Consider the following 21,425-nt stretch of genomic DNA (forward strand, 5'->3'; position numbering starts at 1 on the left):
TTGGCAATGATTTACCCTATCCTTCCCATATAGGTTTCCATGTAACCATGAAGTCAAGTCTTTCTGTATCTCCCCCACCCCTGTAGTGCTACAGATTGAACTCAAGACATCATGCATGCTAGGCAAGCACTCTACCATTAAGCCAAACTCACAACAGAAGATGGGTTTTTTAACTACTCCATTTTCTGCCTTTTCTCCCAATCAGTTGAGCCTTTCAAAGAAAGGCTCTTCTCTTTGTAGAACCCAAGCTCTTCAGTTTCTATTTTTTTTATTCTTCCTCCACTCCCATCAATGCTGTTTATCCTCAAAGAAAAAGCAGCAACTATATGCTAATTTCCAATAGAGCATGATGCAGGCTAGCATCCATTTTATTAGAAGACACCAGAATGTACAGTGCCATATTCCAAAGATATGGATGGATAAGATGGCAAAATTGAAGCCTCAGGGAGCTCAGAAAAGCCCTATGATCTTCAGTTCCCCTTCTTGAATAAAAGACCAAGCCATACCCTGGGCCTGCCTCTTGCTCTGGGCAACACTCCAGCGCACGTCTGTCCCTGAGCCTCCCTGGCATTCCCTGTGTACTTCCCACATGCACACTCCAGGCAGCCTTTCCAAATCCCACCCACTGCGCCACTGTGTGGTGTACCACCCCCTTCCTTGCTGCATGAGCTCACCCTGCAAAAGGGTGGGGGTAGAAGGAGAGGAATAAGGACTGCCAATGCTCCAGAGAGGGGCAGGGTTCAAGGAGAGCACAGAAAAGTTCTCAAGAAGCTCGCTGCCCATCCTTAGAACTGAGAGCTAACTGGAGAGGCAGCATCCACTCATTGGGGTAGGGAACAGTGCTACAAGAAATGGGGAAGTGATACACACCAGCCCAAACTAACCAAGAACCTCCAGGTTTCTAACAAGATCAGAAGTTTACCTTGAACTTAACTCTACCTTCCCCCAGTTGCCACAATTGAAACATTTTATAACTCTATGGCAATTAGTCTTGAACTCACCAGATGCTCAGCTTGAGCCAATGCAAAAGGACATGGAAGGGCACAGTGCTGGACCAGTTAGCCATACTCCTCTGCTGTCTGTAGGTGTGTTGTGTTAAGTGTGTGTGTCTGTGTCTTTGTGTGTATGTGTGTGTATGCGCGCACATATGTGTGTGTAGGGTAGTATGCTTTGTATGAGTACATGCACATGCTGGGTCAAGTATTTGTGTGCTGTTGCATGTGTGTATGCTGCATCATATCTATATCATGTTATATGTTCATTAAGTCCGTGTCATGTTGGGTACATGTGTAGTGACATGTTTATATCACGTTGTATATGTGTATGTGTATGTCAGTGTGCTACTTTGTATGTCCCATGTGTATTGCACCTCTACTGTATCGTGTGTACATGTCAGTTGTCTAATTTGTACTGTGCTATGTCTATGCCATGTTGTATATATCGTGTGCCTATATCATATTTTATGCCAGTTCTGCCTTGTTGTACACCTGCAATCTCAGCTTCCTATTGGAGACTGGGATGGGGGTCAGTGCACATATCTTGTACATACCTAACCCCCTTTTGCCTTACAGCATTCCAGCTTCATGATAAAATCCTTGTCTGGGGACAAGGACTGTATGTACCTTAGTGGTGGGAGTGGGGGTGGGGATGGGGGAAGATGTGGACAACTATTTTACCACAGACCCCCTCCCTTACTAATTCCTTTGCCTAGCACTGACAATCTCTGGGAAAAGCATTTTGGAAAAGGATACTGGGTTTGGGAAGGGGAACTATGACTTCCTCTCTAAGCCCATTCATATGAGAGAAGGACTTGAAGGAATGGCATCTTCCCAAATTTCTCCTTCTGGCTGGCTGGAAGGACTGGAGCCTTTTATTTCAGGGACTGTAAGCTGCACATGTATACTGGCACCCAGGTTGGGTCACAGGATGGCAATGGGGAGCTGTGTTAAAGGGATCCCTGTTGAGGTCACTAGAGGGCGCTATTGTGCTGTTAGGGATAGTGTCTCTTTAGGGTGCAGAATTCCAAAGTCCATGGGACTCAGGTAGAGATGGGGGAGAAAGGCATTAAGAGAAGAATATATACTGTCATCCCAAGCCCTTCCTCTTTGGACACTGAGTTAAGGAGTGAGAGGCACTAGTGACTATCCACCACTTACCATTACCCTGGATTCTGTCTATAAGACCACCACATAAAGCTTTCAGGGCCTTGGTTGTAAGTCCCCTAACAGATTCTAGACTTGGACTTCTTTGATTCCTCCTGTACCCCATTCACATGAAATAAAAGTAGAGCCACAATGCTGAAAGAAAAAAAAGTGTGTGTACTGTTTGTGGCATTATTTTGCATTGTCTTCCCCAAAACCCCAGGATATCCAAAAGGGCGTGTAATATAGACTGAGTATTTGGGAGGGGGTAGAGGAAAGCTGTATTTTAGTAAACCTGACATTACTACCAAGAATAAATGGCCCTGCTTCCTAAAAATGCCACCACCATCTTAGAGAACACCTAGTCCAACTGTATCATTTGAAAGACAAGGAAAATAAGGCTCAGAGAAGAATAAACATGCAGGAGCCCTGACTTCTGATTCCCAAGGTTCATTCCATCCCAGCTTCTGGTCCTCTAGTCCCTAAAACACTTCCTTCTCTAAACTCAACCCCCTCCATCTTATAGGAAAACCCTGGCCTCCATCTCCACTATGTGGGCTTCACCACAGCAGACCTATTCCGTCTCAGGATCAGACCCCTGTGACCACACTTTGTAATGATTTCCTCTCCTCACCAGTAAACTGCAAATTTTTTTCCATCTTCAAGGTCCACTTCCCCCATTTTGCATCCCACCTCTAGACCCAACTGTAGCTGCAGTTTGCCCCCCTCACTGGGTGCATCACAGATTGCCAAACCTGCAGATAATTGACCGAATGTGCAAATCAGACACGGATCTATTGCATTGATTAACATTTCCAATTAAACTCCCCCGGTTAGTCTGTGTGTATTAGAGACTCAAGTAATCACTGAGTATGTAAATGCAAATGCCGAAGAGCCCGGTAGGAAGCAATGCATTTCTGGGAGGAAATGGAAACAGACTGCAAGACTCAGAGTTTCATTTGGTTCTCCAGTACTCCAAAACAATATTTTAAATATATGGCTGTTGATCCTAGGCTCGGGCTTCACACCTGAAATGGAGGACTTGGGTCCTGCGTGTGGATGCATGCCCTTTCCCGCCCCCTGCTGGAAAAGCTGTATAGTGCGGAGTTGGCCTGCAAGTCCTCCCAGACCCTGCAGAGGGAACCGCCTAGCCCCTGGCAGGTGGGGCAGGGAAGAGGGAGTCGTGATACCAGGGCTTAAACTGCACTCCAGATGTCTTGACAGCTGCACTTACCTTCCAGGGTAGAGGTTTAGACACTGTGCCCTGTCTAAACACTGGATCAAACAGGCCCCTGGGAAGGAGGATTTGTTTTTTCCTTTAAGCAGGGCCCTCGGACCTGGTCCTACACTACCCTACTGATTTTACATATCAGTCAACCTCTGGGCCAGATTCATAGCAACCCGGCTCCCTTTTCAGGTCCTGGTCGCCCCATCCCTTCATCCTTACCAACGAGGAAAGTGGCTGTTGTTGAGGATGCTACTCACCAAGCTTCTTGTTCCCTTGACCAAAGTTACTGGCTCCTGAAGGTAGATTATGCAGGTGGGCATGCTACTGATTCCCTGAGTAGCTAAAAATTGTCCCTGTAATTTTGGCTGAGCCATAACTGCTTCAACTACTAAAACTTTCCTGTATCACCAGGATAATCAGGGCCTTTGGGCTGGAAAGACCATGTTTTTTCTCCTTACACCTCTGTAGGGCTTTAATCTGCACCCCATCTGATCTCTACTCAGTCTAATTCTACCTACTCTGTCTGATTTCTAGATCTGATTTTTAAAAAAATCTTGGTCACCCCCTTTGACCTCATAAAAGCAGACTCTGATGGCAGCACCTTTCCTTCCCTTCAGTTATTCCTCATTTCCCTCACCTGTCATGTCTGCTACCTACTCTCCTCCAAGATCCCAACAAACTTGTTTGCTCTTTATACTTTTTCTGATTCTGACCAGAAAAATCTCCAACCTGTGGGAATGGCCAGCTAGTCAGAATGTCCACAGGGTGTTACAGCCCTTTGCCTGTACCTTCTTACATTTAAACCTCGGTTTTTTGATAGGTCTCTCCTATAAGGCTCACTTGCCTATCTGGAGGCTTGAAGGATCTGCCCCTTGACACCCCAAGGTCTCTCTGGACTGTCTGCCTTAACACAGCATACCACCTAGTATCTTCTCATTTTTGTCTTGCATAGGCATGGAGGAGTATGACATTTGTATTCAGAAATCCAAGCCCAGTCTATTAAATATTCATTACCATATTAATCCTCTTAACCCAATGGAGCCCTTGATTGGGAACCTCAAGTGCCAAATCGCAGATGTTGCCCAATTATAATTTTGTAAATGGCCCAGTGAAAACCGCACTGACCTTTATACCTTGCTCATCCCAGAACAGGGCCACAGTGTTGTCACCAACAGGAATGGACCTCCTTCTGTTCCAAGACCTCAGACAGCCATACAGTTGGCCTGGATTTGAGTCTGCAAAACCATGGGGGGAGCAAGACTAACATGGCTAAAGGCTTCCCTGCTGAAAGCCATTTTTTTAAAAATAGCATTGCAACCGCCCCCATCATGCTTCCCAAAGCCAAGCCACTCACCCTTCTCTCCTTTGCTTCTAGAGACCAAAGACCAGACTCTCAAGTCCAGAATCTGGAACTGGATTCTGGAAGGTGGGACCAAAAGGGGAGGGGGGAGCCATACACACAAATACACACACACACACACACACACACACACACACACAACAAAAACCCCCAAATGGGCCCTGTGGTCTCTCCTTGCCAGAACCACCTGCCGCCCCCAACCCTCACCCCACTCCTCAACCACCACCTAAGGAAAGAAAATCTACAAAAGAATCTAAAAATCTACAGAATCTAAAATGTTCCGGTTGCCCAGAACTGCGGCAATAATCTTGCCAGAGCCAGTTCACAAACTGAAGGCAATTCTCCCTGCGAGGTGAGGGGGACAGGGTAGGGGGAAGGCACTAGACCCAATGACCCCACTCCCGAAACACAAGGGCCAGCTACAGAATTCCAGGGCTTTCAGGGGCCTTATTGCATCACTTCCACAGGAGAAGAAAAGAGTCCTTCTGTCATTACCATCCCCCCACCAAAAAAGGGGAGGGGGATAAGGAGAAATTTATAGAAGTGGGTAAGGCACCCATTTAAGAAAATTGTCACTTTTTCTGTTTGCTCAGGTTGAGCTCTTCCACTGCTGACTTGGTCAGACAGCGACCACACCCCCTCCCCTTCTCTAAGGGGCTGCTGTCACAGCTACTGTGGTGGTGATGGGGGGGAAGGAGGGTGCGGGAAGGTGGTTTAAGACTTACAAGCTGACGTAGCTCTCGGGTGGATTTTGCCTCAAGCGGCCCAGGCCCCAGTGAGTGAGTCCAGGGCTTGGCCAAGCAAAAAAGCCCGGGCCCTTCGGGAACGGCCCTGACACACCCACTTGTCCGCGTACGCGAACCAGGATCAAGCAAACTGCTCGCTGGCTCCTAGGGCTACGGGGGTAGCCACGTAGGAGACTCGGGGCTGGAGGGACGTGGGAGCGGGAGAGGGTACTCCTAAAGCAGAACATCTGCTCAGCAGTCTCAGAGCTGATCCCAGCCGCCACCCCCTCCTCCGACCTAACAAGGTGCCGGTAGGTCGCGGGATTTACCTGCCACGGGTCCAGTCACCCTGTCAAGACCTTTCCTCTACCTCCAAACGTTCTGGCTGGCGGGGCTGGGGAGCCGCAGCCCCGCGGCCGCAGCCGCAGCCCCGGGCCCAGCCCGCTCCCCCGGCTCTTCTCCCGCCCCAGCTCACTCACTCCCGGAGGGGAAAAGCTGTAGCCCCCAGTGTGAGATCCCCAACGGTTCGCTGCCACAGCTGCCCGCCCGCGATAGAGCTCTTGCTTGCCAACCGCTCCCTAGCCCTTCTCTGCTATGACGTCACCCGGGCTCTGCACCGTACCTAGGCCAATCAGATGGTGAGCATAAAACTAAAATCGCCCTGAGTGGGCTACTGGGGACCAATCTTTTGTTTCCAGGCAGGAAGCGCCCGGGAAGGAGGGGGGAACTGAAGGGGAGGGAACAAGGAGAGGGAAAGAGAAAGGAGGTAGAAACTTCTACACCATCGGGGTTGTCTAGACAGAGGTGGAGCCAGCAAGAAAGAGGTACCTAGATAGAGGAGGGGGAATTTCATGTTATCTTCCTTACTTGCCCCACTGAAGAAGACTGGGCTTTCCGGGGAGGAAATCTGACCAGCTACAAGGACACACATTATTGAGGAAAATGGACTAGATTTGGGACACCACCTGTCAGGCAAACGGGTTACACGGAAAACTCTGAGAGGGATTCAAAGAGATGGTAATCTACATAGGAAATCTCCCCTTCTGAAAATGAAACGCATTTCAAAACACACGATATTATACAAGAAAGAATAATTATTCCACTTCAAATGATTTCATCAAAATGTGATTCTCCCTGTCCATCCTTTCCCCAAAACCTCTAATGGTTTCTCTAGTCTCTCCTGAAAAGTTCAAAATTTTGCAGATGTCCAAAGCCTTCTAAAACCTAATTCCAAAAATAATTCCTTACTACTCCAAAATCCAGGAGGATTTGGCTAAATTATATAAATTATGGTAAATCCTTGCAAGGAGACAGTAAGCTGGCATAAAAAGTCTAATACAATATAATAAGTATATTTATAATGAAATGATATAAAATATGCCTACAGAAAACAGAAGAGAACATAAAATTATAATGGTTGGGTTAAAATAGTAGAATTATGGGCGTTTTTTTCCTGTCTACTTTCCAAGTTGGTTAAAATGGGTCATGACCATTTTCAGTTTGAGAGAGAGTGAGTGTGTGTGTGTGTGTGTGTGTGTGTGTGTGTGTGTGTGTGTGTATGTGTTTTACTAGTGATTTAACTGACAGGCACTCTACTTCTTTTATACATCCACAGACTTGCTTTTCATTTTGAGATAGGGTCTCCTTCAAATGCAGAAGCTGTCCCTGAACTTGTAATCCCGCTGCTTCAGCCTCTGTAGTGGATAGGATTACAGGTATGCACCACCACACTCAGCTTCAGTGCACTTTCATTGAATTTCCTCAACATTGCATAACATTCAGCAATCATTTCTCCATAATGCCCACAAAATATGTTTCAAAGCCAAAAATAACCTTAATATATCTTCTCCTAGGTCCTTTTAGAAAAAGTCACACCACAGATCTCCAGATTTACTGATGATAATTTCTCAGGCAGTTGGAGAATGGAATATTTCTTTTGGAGTAATTCATTTTGAATTGTGATAATTCAGGAAATTGATAAAAGAACACCAATGACCCAATCAATGACAAAATGGTAAAGAGGAAAACAAAAACTAAATAAACCACATAATCCAGATCACTTTGCATCTTGTCCTCCTTAATTAAAATATACATTTATGCATACATATTGCATGAACATTGTAGAAAGTGGCAGATCTGGGCTACCTACCTAAATCTGAATCCAAAGTCAGTGCATTTTTCTAATGCACTACAGTGTACTCCTACTAAGAATTAAACATGGTACTTCTGACTTTGTTAAAATACATACTTAATTTTAAAAACAGACTATACAAGATTGGTGGGGTTTTCAAATCCAGGCATTTAAAAATATAGTTTTTGTCGTGTTGTTGTCTTCTAAACCAAAAATGCACAACATTCTCCCTCTCAAATCCCTGATTAATAGGTTTAAATCAGAATGATTCTGCTTCTGATGATTTCACAGTTATCTTTTTAATTAACTTTGGTGTTAAAAAGAAGTAATCACATTACATTGATTTTTTTTTACATAATGGTAAAAGTAACCTAAAGAATATTACTCACTTAAAGTAATGTCATTTACTTAATGTTAACATATATGATGTGTAAAATGCATTTATTTGGGTTATTTTAAACAAGAACACTTTTTTTTTTTAAGAAACGGGAAGATATAACGAGATTTTCCTGGCTAATGATTAAACATGAGTCTTCTAAGCTATTGATTTAAATTGTAATTAAAAGGTATTTGATTTCACTTTAATCCTCCCATATACCTCAGCTGTAACTCAGAGCTATTTATGCAGTCACTGCACATGGTTATTTAAACGTTTCATGTGTATATTTCTCCTCACCCTAGTGATTACAGAAACTAGCATGGGGCCAAAATCCTATTAGGTGCTTGACAAATTAAAGCATAGTGATGCCATCCAAAGAGGACAGGAGTTAGGACCCAAGCCCAACACAAAAGACTTGGGTCTTCCTATTATAAAAGTGACAGCCTATATTATTTTTGATAGCAGAAAATGGTCTTTACTGCCAGTAATGGTTTGTTTTCCAAGAATATAGGATTCTAAGCTGGAATAGGTTGCAGATTTCATCTGTGCAATTTGTCCACCTAGCCCCACCATCCTCAGCTCTCTTGTTTGGGAGCTCCAAACAAGATTTAAGGATACAACAGTACTACCTTAATAACCTCTTGGCATGTGTACCCTATTTCTCAGATTACAAACCACTATTGTATCTTCCTATTTAATCCTCACAACAACCGCAACAGTTTACTTTGGCAATTATTATGATCTGTATTTTGTAGATGAGGCAATGGATGCTCAAGGGTTTGAAGTCACCTGTCCAATGCTTCACAGTCATGGTCCCAGAAACCAAGTCTTCTACTTTCATTTTTTGTGATCTTTGTATTACCCAATATGGTAACTTAAGGGAATGTGTGTGGGGTGGGGGGGGCATTAAGTGTTTTCTTTATATGCTCTCTGACTTATAATGCTGCCACTTGTAATTTTTCAAGTCTGTGATGGTGAACAACTGATAAGCATTCAGTAGAGACCACACTTCAATTTTTCAATTTTGAATTTATGTTTTCCTGTTGGGGCCTTCCAACCCAATAAGCCACTTGATTCACATATGTGAGAAGCTATGGAACAGGGCTTGTTGCAAGACAAGTAAGCTAAAATGAATCTTCTAGCCAAATCCTGGAGGAAGGGAACATTCTCATACACTGTTGATTGAAGTGAAAAATGACACAACCCATTGGGAGGAAAGTAAATAATATTTACTTTTTTACAATTCCAACACAAGGAATCTGCCTACAGATATCCTCATAACAATATACCAAGATGTGCTCAAGTACATTCACTACAAAATCTCCCTCAATAAGGGAATTATCAGAGAGTTTTAAAGCAATTTATTGAGATCTGATTGCTATGTAAAAATTTGTATACATTTAATGTATACAACTCCATGACTCTGGGGCTAAGTATACTATACTTGTAAAACTATCAATACTATTGATACTATAGACATCTCCAGAAGTTCTCACCTGCCCTAATAAGGGAATTGTCAGATAAATTATGGTATGCAATATTTTAGAATATAATGCATCACCTAAAAAGAATCAAGTTGCTCCCTATATACTAAAATAGAAACATACCTGAATACATTCTTCAGTGGAAAAAAATTGCAGAACAGCATGTGTAATATGATTTTATTTTTGTTGAAAAACAAACCCTCTGTGTTTGTATTTGTTTAAGCTTGAATTATACACAAAATGCTAATAGGGTAACTGTGGGAATAAAAATGGGAAAGAAAAGCATGTGGGTACGTGTGTGGTATGGGGAGTATTCAATTTTCTTGGTATAGAGATGGTATCCAACTTCAAATGCTGAAACTTACAATTTTTCCACTTTGGGATGGTGCAAAAGCAATATGCTTCCAGTAGACGTTTTACTTGGAATTTGGAATTTGGATATTTTCCCAGGCTAGTGATATGTAGAATGATACTCTCTCAAAATACTGGGCAATGGCTGCAAGCCACAAATCCCAGTCAGCCATGTGATTACAAGGGGGAATAACATGTACTCCACAGTGGACTATGTAGCTAAGGTAGGATGTTCAGTAGGTTAGGAGTATTCAAAGCATTTTCAACTTATGATGGATTCACTGAAGTGTAACTCCATCAAAAGTGAAGGAGCATCTGTACTTCTGTATTATTTTTATGTTTTTTTTTACAATAAGCATATACTGCATTTTAGTAAAATACAGCATTAAAAAAGGAAAATATAACTTTCTTTGGGTTAAGACAAAAACAAACAGAAAAAAGCACTCAGTTATCCTTAAAGAAGTCTGAATGGTAGGTCAATGGTTCAGGTAGAATAATCATGGATGTGGCATGGTAGGCTGAGCTAAGCCAAACCAGGGCAGGCATTGGATGCACGGCCATGATGTACAAGCCAATGGAACCAGAATTTCCTGGCTCCCTTCCCACCACCACATCAAGTTCCCCAGTCAGAAGCTGCTCCCAGTAGTGAACTCTGAGTCTATATGGCTCTCAGTCTTCACATCTTTTTCTGTGTCAGATATACATTTTAAAAAATTCCCCTAGCTTGCTCTGAATAGGAAAGAACTTGGCATCAGGTGTAGTGGCACATGCTGTAATCCCAGCAGCTCGGGAGATTAAGGTAAGAAGATGGCAAATTCAAAGCCAGCCGCAGCAACATATAGCAAGGCCCTATACAACTTGGCAAGGCTCTGTCTCTAAACAAAATATAAAAAGGGGCTGGGGATGTGGCTTAGTGGTTAAGTATCCTTGGGTTCAATTCCCAGTACCAAAAACCAAGAAGAATAAGAAGAAGAAAGAAGAAGAAGAAAGAAGGAAGAAGGAAGAAGGAAGGAAGAAGGAAGAAGGAAGAAGGAAGAAGGAAGAAGGAAGAAGGAAGAAGGAAGAAGAAGAAGAAGAAGAAGAAGAAGAAGAAGAAGAAGAAGAAGAAGAAGAAGAAGAAGAAGAAGACGGCAGCTGGTGCACAGGGTAGGATCACAGTGCCCACTTCTCTTTTACTCAGGGTCTAGTCACTACAACTTGTTGCCATCACTGCAGCCTGGCCTTACCAAATCCTTTCGTTTCTGCTTCACACTGCTATCATTAATAGCAGATAGCATTGTGCAAAGAGCAAAGAGACTCAGAGATGCCAAGAAGTGTCATCATCCTTGAAAAACCAGAGGCTGGGAAAGAGAGAAGCTCATGGCTAGGAAATTGCCATTGTCTTGGGTCCACTGAGTTCTGGCTAAGAATCGGAAGACTTAGATTGTAGTTTAGCTTCTGGAGAAGAAACCTTGAGCAGGACTCAAAATTCCTGGCCATTAGTTTCCCCCTTTGCCAAACCTGTTCTGAACAGTTGAATAAATGCGAGTGTGTAATGAAACAAGAGTGTCCTGGGCATATTTCAGAGCTGTACACCTCCATACTAGACTTGATGAGCCCCCATTTACATGTGTTCCCTAAATGGTATGCACTTGGGATTGGAGGGCCTGTTCTAACCTTCCTTTACTATAATTAGCCCTCATTAGAGACATGCCCTGCAAAACCTATGAGCTAGAAAGCCCACCACCTTTGCCCTCCTCCCTTCCAAGAGGGAGTTAGTGAAGGAAAAGCAGAAGACAATTAAATGCAGGAGGCTCTGGGTGAATTAATGTGAGAATTAGGAAGTTCCTCTCCTCTGACTTGGTTTTAATTAGCCCTGTTTCCACCATGGTCCTACATATCAAAGCACATTATTTAATTGAGCTGATGTTCTGTTTGACTTTTCTCTCAAGGGGATCACATTATACATTCCTATCCCACACATTCACAATCACTGCACTGCCAGAACCTCAGTCAAACTGCAGAGTGAATTGAATTTGGAAAGTTGATTTTGTTGCTCTCCCCCACTTAAAAAAAAAGAGAGAGAAGGAGAAAGTGGAGGACAAAAATCTAGGGGACAAAGAACCAAGGAGGATAATAGAAAATCAAATCTTATTATTATGATTTTTTTGGACCGGCTGGACTGTGATGTCATGATTTCCCAGCTCACCTGTGATTGGCTGCTCAGTTCAGCATCTGCTGAGAGCTAAAGGCTGATTATTTGCCAGAGATACAGACCTTTCAGGGAAGCTTTGAATCATTGCTGGTTGTCGTGACAACCTGGGCAGTGTCTGCTCCTGATAACCACATAATGAGGTTGTCAGGAACAGTAGTGCCCTATTCCCACACCAACCATCTGAAGTGGTAAGTATGAAACATTTGTCTCAGTAGGGGAAAAGGAAAAAAAAATAAGTGACCAACAGGCAAATGGGGACGATCCCCTCAGAAAATTAATGTGAGCCAAATCCTGGAGACAATCTCCTTAGGAGTCCCTTACTTGCCACCTTCAGATCCCTCCTGAACCCATGTATTCTTTATAAATCAGAGACCTGAGGAACAGGTGGTGAAGGGATAAAGCATCTCTGCCACCCTCTAGTAAAACCGAACAGAGGGAGGTATGAGTGGAATGCATTTGATTATGGGAAGGTGCATTATCTGTCTTCAAATGATGCCATCATGAGCAAGGTCCAGGTGCAATGAGGAGCATGTGTGAAAGATGGTGGAGCATGGCCAAATCCAGTCAAAAAAGCAAAACAAAGAAAACTTGAGGGGAATGTGTTGTCTGCTCTTTTGCCTACTACTTTCACTTCCTGGGGGGCAAACACCTCACTCTCCATTATCTTGAGGGTGTGGATATTCTCAAAAGGTACCATTGCTAGGACAAATTTATTGAGCACCTACTAAGTGCAAGGTATACAGCGAGATAATACAGATGAACCAAACTTGGACCATTTCCTCAAGAGACTTGGAATCTAGTTAGAGAGAGAAGATACACACTCAGGCAACAGTAATACAAGACAGATGTAGTAAATATTAAAATGGAAGTGCAAATCTTTGATTTCAGTGAGAAGATAATCACATCCTGACTATCATATTCCAGCTTCAGCCCATCATTCCAGGTTCCTTTCTCATCACTCTTCCCTCCTGTCCCAAGTGTCAGCCCCACCAATCTATTCTCTTTCTTTCATATCCCTTGGCTTGCATACCTTTATGCCTTTCCTCCTTCTCTTCCCCCTACCTACCCGGACTTCCTTCTCTTCTCCCTATGTGTTGATATTTAATGCACATTTCCAAAATGGCATTTTGGTGAACAAATTAGCCCTATATTTCTAACCCTATGGAGATCTGTATGTGGAAGACATGGATATTGAGCAGTACTCTGACATCACTACTGAACCCAATATTAAAAATTCAGGGACAGGGCTGGGGTTGTGGCTCAATGATAGAGCACTTGCCTAACACCTGTGAGGCACTGTTTCTGGATCCTTGGCACCACATAAAAAAATAAATGAATAAAATAAAGGTTATTTTGTCCATCTAAAACTAAAAAATATTTCTTAAAATATCAGGGACATGGGACTGGGGTTGTGGCTCAGTGGTAGAGCACTTGCCTAGCATATATGAGGCACTGGGTTCGATTCTCAGCACCACATTAAAAAAATAAACAAACAAAGGTATAAAAATACAATAACATTTTAAAATCCACTGACATCTAAGAGAATGTTGATCCAGGGACATCTAAGAGAATGTTGTTACAACCAGTTTTGGATTGTTCATGGAACTGTATAAAGTCAGACTACTTATGAAATATCTTATTTAGATAATCATCAGAAACCTGCATTCCTATAAAACATATTTTATGGCTTTTAAAAACTCTGAAGTGGTTTAGGGTTCACAAGAAGTTGTAAAAATATGGCAGAGTTCCCATGTACCCTTCCCAAAGTTTCCTTCACCAAATGTCTCGCAACATTTTGATACATGGTGCATTGTTAAAACCCTGGAAATTGACATTATTATAATACAACTAGTTCAAATATAGAACTTCTTCAGATTTCACTGTTTTTATCTTCCATTAAATATTTTACCAACTTAGTTGAAAATAGTAAAACTATTAATATTTGATATGAATGTCCACTTTTTTCCAGGGCTTACCCCTTTCAGTAAAGGGTCAAAACCTGAAAGAGTCAAAACCCACTAGGATTGAAAGAATAAAAGCCAGTATGGAGTGAAAATAAGCACCCCTGCCAATAATCATGCTGGGAAGATAGAAAGATAAAGACACCTGAAAAGCTTACAGAAAACACTGTTTCTCCCAAGGTCACACAGCCATTGTAAAATGCCATAAGGGCCCCCTCATCCCTTGAGACACTACTGGTGTCCTTCCAATGATGCCCAGACCTGCTTTGCTACTGACGATTGTTGCTGCGGATAGCCAATGGATAAGCCATTCAATAAATCTGATTTTGTCTAATACTTTTTGGCTAATTAAGCTTCAATATAACAAATACTGGGATAACCTAACTAGGGTTATCAGAATGCCCCCTGAATCATCAGAAGTTTACCATATTTTCTTGAATCTACGGTGTGACTGAAACTGTGTGTCTTACATAGAAGATGTCTAATGAATTCTCACTGCTTTGACTTATCCTATGTCAAATTTGTTGGAATGGTGCTGGATACTCTGACAAAATTCGGGGAGACATCATTACATAGAAATTCAGCATATAAATTCTACGATTAAACTTAAAGTTGACTCTGCATACAAATCCCAGATTCATCATTTTATAGTTTTAGAGACTTTGGGCAATTTATTTAGGCCCAGTGAACCTCTCAGTTTTCTCCTCTGTGAGATGGAGGCTTCCTTCTTAGTGTAATTGGGAATATTAAATAGAAATTAAATGCCTGTAAAGAAGGAAAGTATTAGGGTAGTGTTCTCACCTCTGATGCACACAGGAATTACCTGGTGACCTTTATGAAATACTGGAGGCTGGCCTCTACCTTTAGATATTCTGATTTAATTGGATGGCCTGAATCTGAACATTAGAAGCTTTAATAATCTCTTCAGGTTCTAATCTTCTCATATTCTAATGTGTAGCAAAGAGGGATTTCATTACTTAAGGAATATCCTCCAATAGGTTTTTGGGTAACATCTCCCTATCTCAGTGTCTGAATTTCACAGAGCCAGAGAGTAGAATTGGGGATTTTTCTGAAAGAGCCAGCATTTAGATTGGATGCTTTCTGAAGCCTCATCCAGCTTTTTGCTGCAATCACCATCTAGTCTACGATGGTTTGCTAGACTTGGTAATGACTATAGCCTTCTTTGTCCACAGCAAAATGATGAAGACATTCGATATTTGGGTAAAATTGGAGCTGTGTTCATCTCTCCATTTTCTTGTTCCCAAACACTACTCAGTCACACTTCCATGAAGTGGTCTCAAGTGTGAATTTAAAAACAAATATGTGTATGCAGCAGCATTGGCTGACCATCACAGACGTGTTTAATGGATGCAGATCTCAATGTGCAGTTGTTCCTTATAACTGAGCACCTGTTGTGCCTCATAATCAATCCTTATTTTGCTATACAGCAGCAACTCACAGCCAATGTTCTCTGCTATTCACTTGATAAGGTCACTTGTGGAGGAGGGGCATTCAAAAGAATCTGTGCCTCCCCTTTTTTAACAATCCAAGAGAATATATTTTCTATTTGGTAAATCGTAAATATGAATTAACTGGCAAAATTTAAAGGTCAGTTAGATAGAAGTTTAAAATATGGTCATGATGATTTTTAAAAGTGGTTCACCATTCCTCACCACTCCCGACTCTCCTTGTTCAATTCGGCTGCTAATATGGGAAATTTAACGAATTCTGACATGCTAGGCTAAAGTTTACTGCCAAAAAGAGGGCAGGTTGCTAGGCAAATTAATACTATAAACATAGAAAAGTGACAGCCTGCTAGGGGAGTATGCTAACACATGGGTTTTAAGCGCTACTAAGTGCACTTTGCATTCAAATGACCAATATGCTAATTACAGTCCTTATCTGTTTGTTCGAGGCCTTAAGAGTCTCAGAAGCTCAGTGCACAGATACCAGCCAGCAGTTTGACTGCAGGTTTTTAGAAATAATAACATGGCATTTCTTTAAACATATTTTCAAATTCAAGCTTCTTACAAATCAAGATTGGCCTTTCTCCCATTCAGGGAATTAGTGAGGCTTAAGTGTGTTCACTATGGTGCAGTCCCCCACAAACCCCTGCTCACAAAAGCTCTGACTCCTACTACAGCACAGCCTGTTGGGGCAGATTTCCATGGTAATTTGCAGGTCTCTTTTGAAAGACATGGGGCGTCTTTGTAAATGGGATTGGTAGATGGCAGGGGGTAGAAAGGGTGTACTTTCTCACTAATCTAGGGATTGTCTTTGACCCTTTTTAATTTCATCACCCTTGTAAGGCCAGAAAGCACCCTTAACCCAGCTTTTGTAATTTAAAGACAACACTCCCTAATTCAGTTCTGAAGAGAGAAGTAGAGAGACAAAGCACCATTCTCCGTATATTCCAGCTGAAATGATCAGACATTTATAAGAACTATACAGGGGATGGGGGACTGAGGATTTATCACTTACTCCCCCCTAAACTCTATTCGGCTTTGCCTGGTGGTGGGGGGCACAAAAAGTGTCCTGTTCTATTAATAACCCATAGCCTTCAAATTCCCTCCTTTCCCTTCTTAGATGTAAAATTCAAACTATACAGAATCTCACAAACAACAATTTCAAACATAAATGTATTTTACTACATTCCACTTTCTAGAAAACTCTCTCTCTCTCTCTCTCTCTCTCTCTCTCTCTCTCTCTCTCTCTCTCTCTCACACACACACACACACACACACACACACACACACACACACACACATACACATATCAAAGTCTTCTCTCCAAAGAGTAAGACAATGATCTGTGAATATGATAGGCTTATTCTAAAATAAATTTTGAGACTAATCTTAATGTTTTATTTCCCTTCCTGTGCCCCATTCTTCCTTCCAGGGACTCCTTCAAGCCCAATAAGCTAAATATGTCAATCAGATTGCATCTTTCCCAGATCCAGGAAGGAAAGAAGCAGCAGCTCTAGGTCCTTTGGGCCTCTTTCATCCCCAAATGCCTGTAGTGCCTCTATATTCTCACATACACATTTCATTCCTTTGATTCAAGCATCATTGCCCACTCAAGAAAGATTCTCCTAAAATGCACAGATACTTTTATTTTTTAATTAATTTTATTTTTTGATACCAGGGATTGAACCCAGGAGTGCTTGGCCACTGAGCCACATCCTCAGCCTTTGGTATTATTTTATTTTGAGACATGGTGTCACTAAGTTGTTTAGGGCCTAGCTAAATTGCAGAAGCTGTCTCAACCTTGTAATCTTCCTGCCTCAGCCTCCTTAGTTACTGGAATTACAGACAAGTACTACTGTGCCTGGCAACAGATTACCTTTAAAAAGCAATAAATGAAATCACTAAGGTTATATAGCAAATAAATCATTTTATTTTATTTATCAGTTACTTCTTTCCTTAAAAGCACTGAGAAATTTCATTTAATCCAGTGATTCAGTAATCTCTTGAATTTGTTAGTTCATATGTAATGCAGAGATGTGGCTCTGAGCTAATTTCCATACAAACTAACTCAAACAGGCCCAGTTCCTGCTCTTCAGTACTTCCCCAAACAGCTAATTCAGAGAAGCAATGGAAATGTGTGTGGGAGAGGATATTGAATAGAACTTGTGCATGGTGTATCACATGACCCCCTGTGGATATTTCATAGAAATAATTGAATGTACCAGCCACTCAGTTCTCCAGTACACTGTGAGGTTACACTTCAAGAAATGCAGATTAATGGCTGGGGTGGTGACTCAGTGGTAAAGTGCTTGCCTAGCAAGTGTGAGGCACTGGAGTTTGATCTGCAGCACCACATAAAATAAATAAATAAAATAAAGGTATTTTGTTCACCTACAATTAAAAAATAAAGAAATGCATATTAAAATTTAACATGGGATTTAACAGGATAATTACATCTTTAACCAAAAACATAAAAATAATTTTCAAGTTGCCTTTAACCTGGCCATGGCTAAAAGAGTTAACTGTCCATAAATGAAATACAGTCATGAACCTCATATCAATATTTGGCCAATGAGGGAACTCAATATAGAACAGTGGTCCCATAATTATATATCACCTAATGATGTCATATCCATCTTAGTTTGTGTAAGTACTCCGTGATGTTTGCACAATTATGAAATTGTCTAAAGGTGCATATTGTAGGGCTGGGGTTGTGACTCAGAGGTACACTGCTCACCTAGCATGCATGAGGCACTGGGTTTGATCCTCAGCACCACATAAAGTAAAATTAAAGACATTGTGTCCACCTATACCTAAAAAATAAATATTTTTTTAAAAGATGCATATTGTAGAACATATCCTCATTGTTAAGTAATGGATGCCATGGCCACAATTCCTACATTCTCTCTAGTGCCTAGACCTCTATTCAGCATCTAAAGTTGTGCAGTATTTAAGAACCAACCAAAAAACATGCTGTGCTGTATAAAGAAAATAATTGATACATAGCAGTAGGAAACCATAAGGCAACTATAGGTACAGCCTGGGTGGAGACTCTTTCCTGCTTACCCTCAAAAGTAGAGTTGCATCTTCCAAAATAAAAACTTGAGAGACTATGTCGCATTTGCTGCAGTCTATCAATCAAGCTAAGAATTGCCTAAGATGAAAATAAAGGAAGAAGGAAGAGCACAAACAAGAATATAATTAATCAGCTCAATTGTTTGGAGTGCATTTAGAATGGCAAAGGAAAGGAGGAAACTTGCCACGTACAGAAGAGGTTAAAGAACAGAAAGGCTCATGTGAATAGACAGAGAAACAAACCAACAACTAGCATTGTAACAAGAAAGGACATAAGTAAAAAATGATTTGAGCTTTTTAAAAAAATTGCTTTCAGACAAATGTATAAACTAATCCGGGTAAGCAGCAAGTCATGAAGGCCTCATATAAACAGCCACCAACTAGCCAGGTGCAGTGGTGCATGCCTGTAATTCCAATGACACTGGAGGCTGAGGCAGGAGGAGTTCAAAGCCAGCCTCAACAACTTAGGGCCTAAGCAATTTAGTGAGAACCTGTCTCAAAATTTTAAAAAATAAAAAGGCCTCAGGATAGTGCCCAGTGGCTAAGCACCCTTGGGTTTATATCACTGATACAACAAAACAAAACAAAACAAAGAAGCCATCAACCAGAATAAGGTAAGGGGTTATTTAGGAAATGTGAGCCAAGGGAAGCCAACAGCTATGTTATACTAAATCATAAAAAGAGTGGTTATACTTTCAGAGTTGTATTCTGATTTATGGGGGAAACATCATGACAAGAAAAATAAACAGGAAAACCTCATTCATTTGAATCCAGCCAACTCAGTCTTGAGAGATACTTCCATATTTAAGATGGAACACAGTAACCCTTTGCATTTCCTATCAAAGAACAATTTGTTGAGCAAAGTATTAGTAAACAAACAGGATTTAAGCAGTTTAGGAAAAGAGAATTTCTTTAAGTGTTTCTGTGGCAGAAATTTGAATATAGTAATCCACGTCCTAAGTATCAGATGACTCATTCATTCAATGAACAATCTTTTTTTTTTTTAAACATCTACTAGTTGTTGGGAAGCATGCTGGTAGAGAAGAAACAAAGATAGGATTACATCCATACTCCCTGATTTTAAGAAGCTCATAATCAGGCATCAGGGAAGGAGGAGGGGTATACAGAAGGGAATATCAGCCATTTAAAAAACATTACTGAATGGAATATCCACCATATGTCAGGAAAAATTCTATAAAGTTGACATATATAACTTATATTTCCACATGCTTAGCCAGCACATGGGTGCAAATGAATTCACCTTAGGAGTAATAACTCAAGTAAAACTGGCTTCTTCTTGGCACAGTGGAGAAAAACAGAAAACCTTTCCATCCCTGAACCAAACTGCCTCTCCCTCTTCTGAAGTAACATCACAAGGTGAAAGGTAGCAACTAAGCTCAAGAAGAACCTGCCAGAATAAGCTTCTGCTCCTCCATCTTTGGCATACCCCAAAGATCTTTAAAATTAAAACCTTTCCAAGAGATACTTGGTGCCTATATTAAGCTTAGCTGTCTAATACTCAAAACTTTTTAGAAGACATTCTGAATCTTTAAAATATGCTAGGTGTCAAGATCCCCCAGGCTATACATGATCTTGATTACAAATGAGATTACATGAATTTTCATAACTCACTTGTCACTGATTTGAGTCCCTATCTGCACAATATCCCTCTGTCCCCCTAAAGGTCTCCTCTAGTTATTTCTGTGAGTCCTAAAGAAGAGTCTTTTCATGTTGTTGTTCTATTTGCACTATCTTCATAAATGTCCACTGCCAATAAATTCATTCACCAAATGTTACTTAATCATAGGCACTTGCCCACATCCTAGGGACTCAGTGGGGACCATCACACATAAGAAAGTTCCTTTTTCTAAAGAGTTTTTATTGTTTTTTATTTTGTTTTGTTTTCCTAATATGATTTCTCATTTCCTTTTCATGTTAAAATATTCTTAAAATTTACTTATTTTTAAGACAAAGATTATCTATATTTATCATGTATAGCATGACATTGCAGAGTGGCTAGATAGAGGTAATTAACACAGTTATGTTTGTGGTGAGAAGTTTTAAAATCTACTCTCAGAAATTTTCTAGAATATAGAATTACTTGTTATTAATTATAGTTACCATGTTGTACAAGATCTCTTGAACTTATTCATCCTTTCTGATCAAAACTTCATACCCTTTGACCTACATCTCCCTGACTGCATTCTACCCAGAACCTAGTAGCCTTGTTGAACTTCTATGAGTTCAACATTTTTAGATTCTACCTGAATGAGATAAGATAATAATTTTTTCTGTGCCTGGCTTATTTCACTTAGCATAATGTTCTCCAAGTTCATATATGTTGTTGTAATGACAGGATTTCCTTCTTTTTAATGCTGAATAATATTCCAATATGTACACACACACACACACACACACACACACACACACACACACACACATATATATATATACATAATTTTCTTTACCCAATCAAATTTTGATAGACAAAATTTTGATTCCATAACTTGGCTCCTATAAATAATAATGTACATAAGGTGAGTGCAGATATTTTTGTAACATTCTGATTTCATTTCCTATAAATACATAATCAGTAGTGAGATTGCTGGATCACATAGTCATTCACATTTTTGAGGAAAGTCCATACTGTTTTTCAAAGTGGCTGCACTAGTTTACATTCCCACTACAATGGAAATGTACATAGATGCCCATTTCTCCATATCTTTACCAACACATCTTTTGGATAATAGCCATTTGGATGTCTCACTGTGGTTTTAACCTGCATTTCCCTTTAGTGATGTCTAGCATTTTTTCACGTATTTGTTACTTATTTGTATGCTCTCCTTTGGGAAATGTGAATTAAGGTCCTTTATTCATTTTTAAATAGGGTTATTTGTTTTCCTACTTTTGCATTGCTTGAGTTCTTTATA

At 40.9% G+C, this 21,425-nt stretch overlaps 1 protein-coding gene across 20 annotated transcripts in view; it reads right to left on the reverse strand.

Annotated features, from left to right (window-relative positions):
- The window catches only part of Pak3 (p21 (RAC1) activated kinase 3), a 259,089-nt gene that overhangs the window by 112,334 nt on the left and 125,330 nt on the right, over nucleotides 1-21,425 (reverse strand). For 7 of the 20 annotated variants that reach the window (XM_078034378.1, XM_078034377.1, XM_078034374.1 and 4 more), the window contains exons 1-2: nucleotides 5,784-6,047; nucleotides 4,495-4,604 (exon numbers count right to left, since the gene is read on the reverse strand). The exons of 2 other annotated variants lie outside the window; for them this stretch is intronic. The gene's annotated coding sequence lies outside the window, so the exon portion shown is untranslated. Of the gene's footprint in view, nucleotides 1-4,494; nucleotides 4,605-4,723; nucleotides 4,771-5,783; nucleotides 6,048-21,425 lie in introns of those variants that run through there. 11 more of the 20 variants (XM_078034390.1, XM_040284307.2, XM_040284271.2 and 8 more) reach the window with 6 other exon arrangements.

This window comes from Ictidomys tridecemlineatus, chromosome X (assembly GCF_052094955.1).
Source record: "Ictidomys tridecemlineatus isolate mIctTri1 chromosome X, mIctTri1.hap1, whole genome shotgun sequence".
In the NCBI taxonomy this organism is placed as follows: domain Eukaryota; kingdom Metazoa; phylum Chordata; class Mammalia; order Rodentia; family Sciuridae; genus Ictidomys; species Ictidomys tridecemlineatus.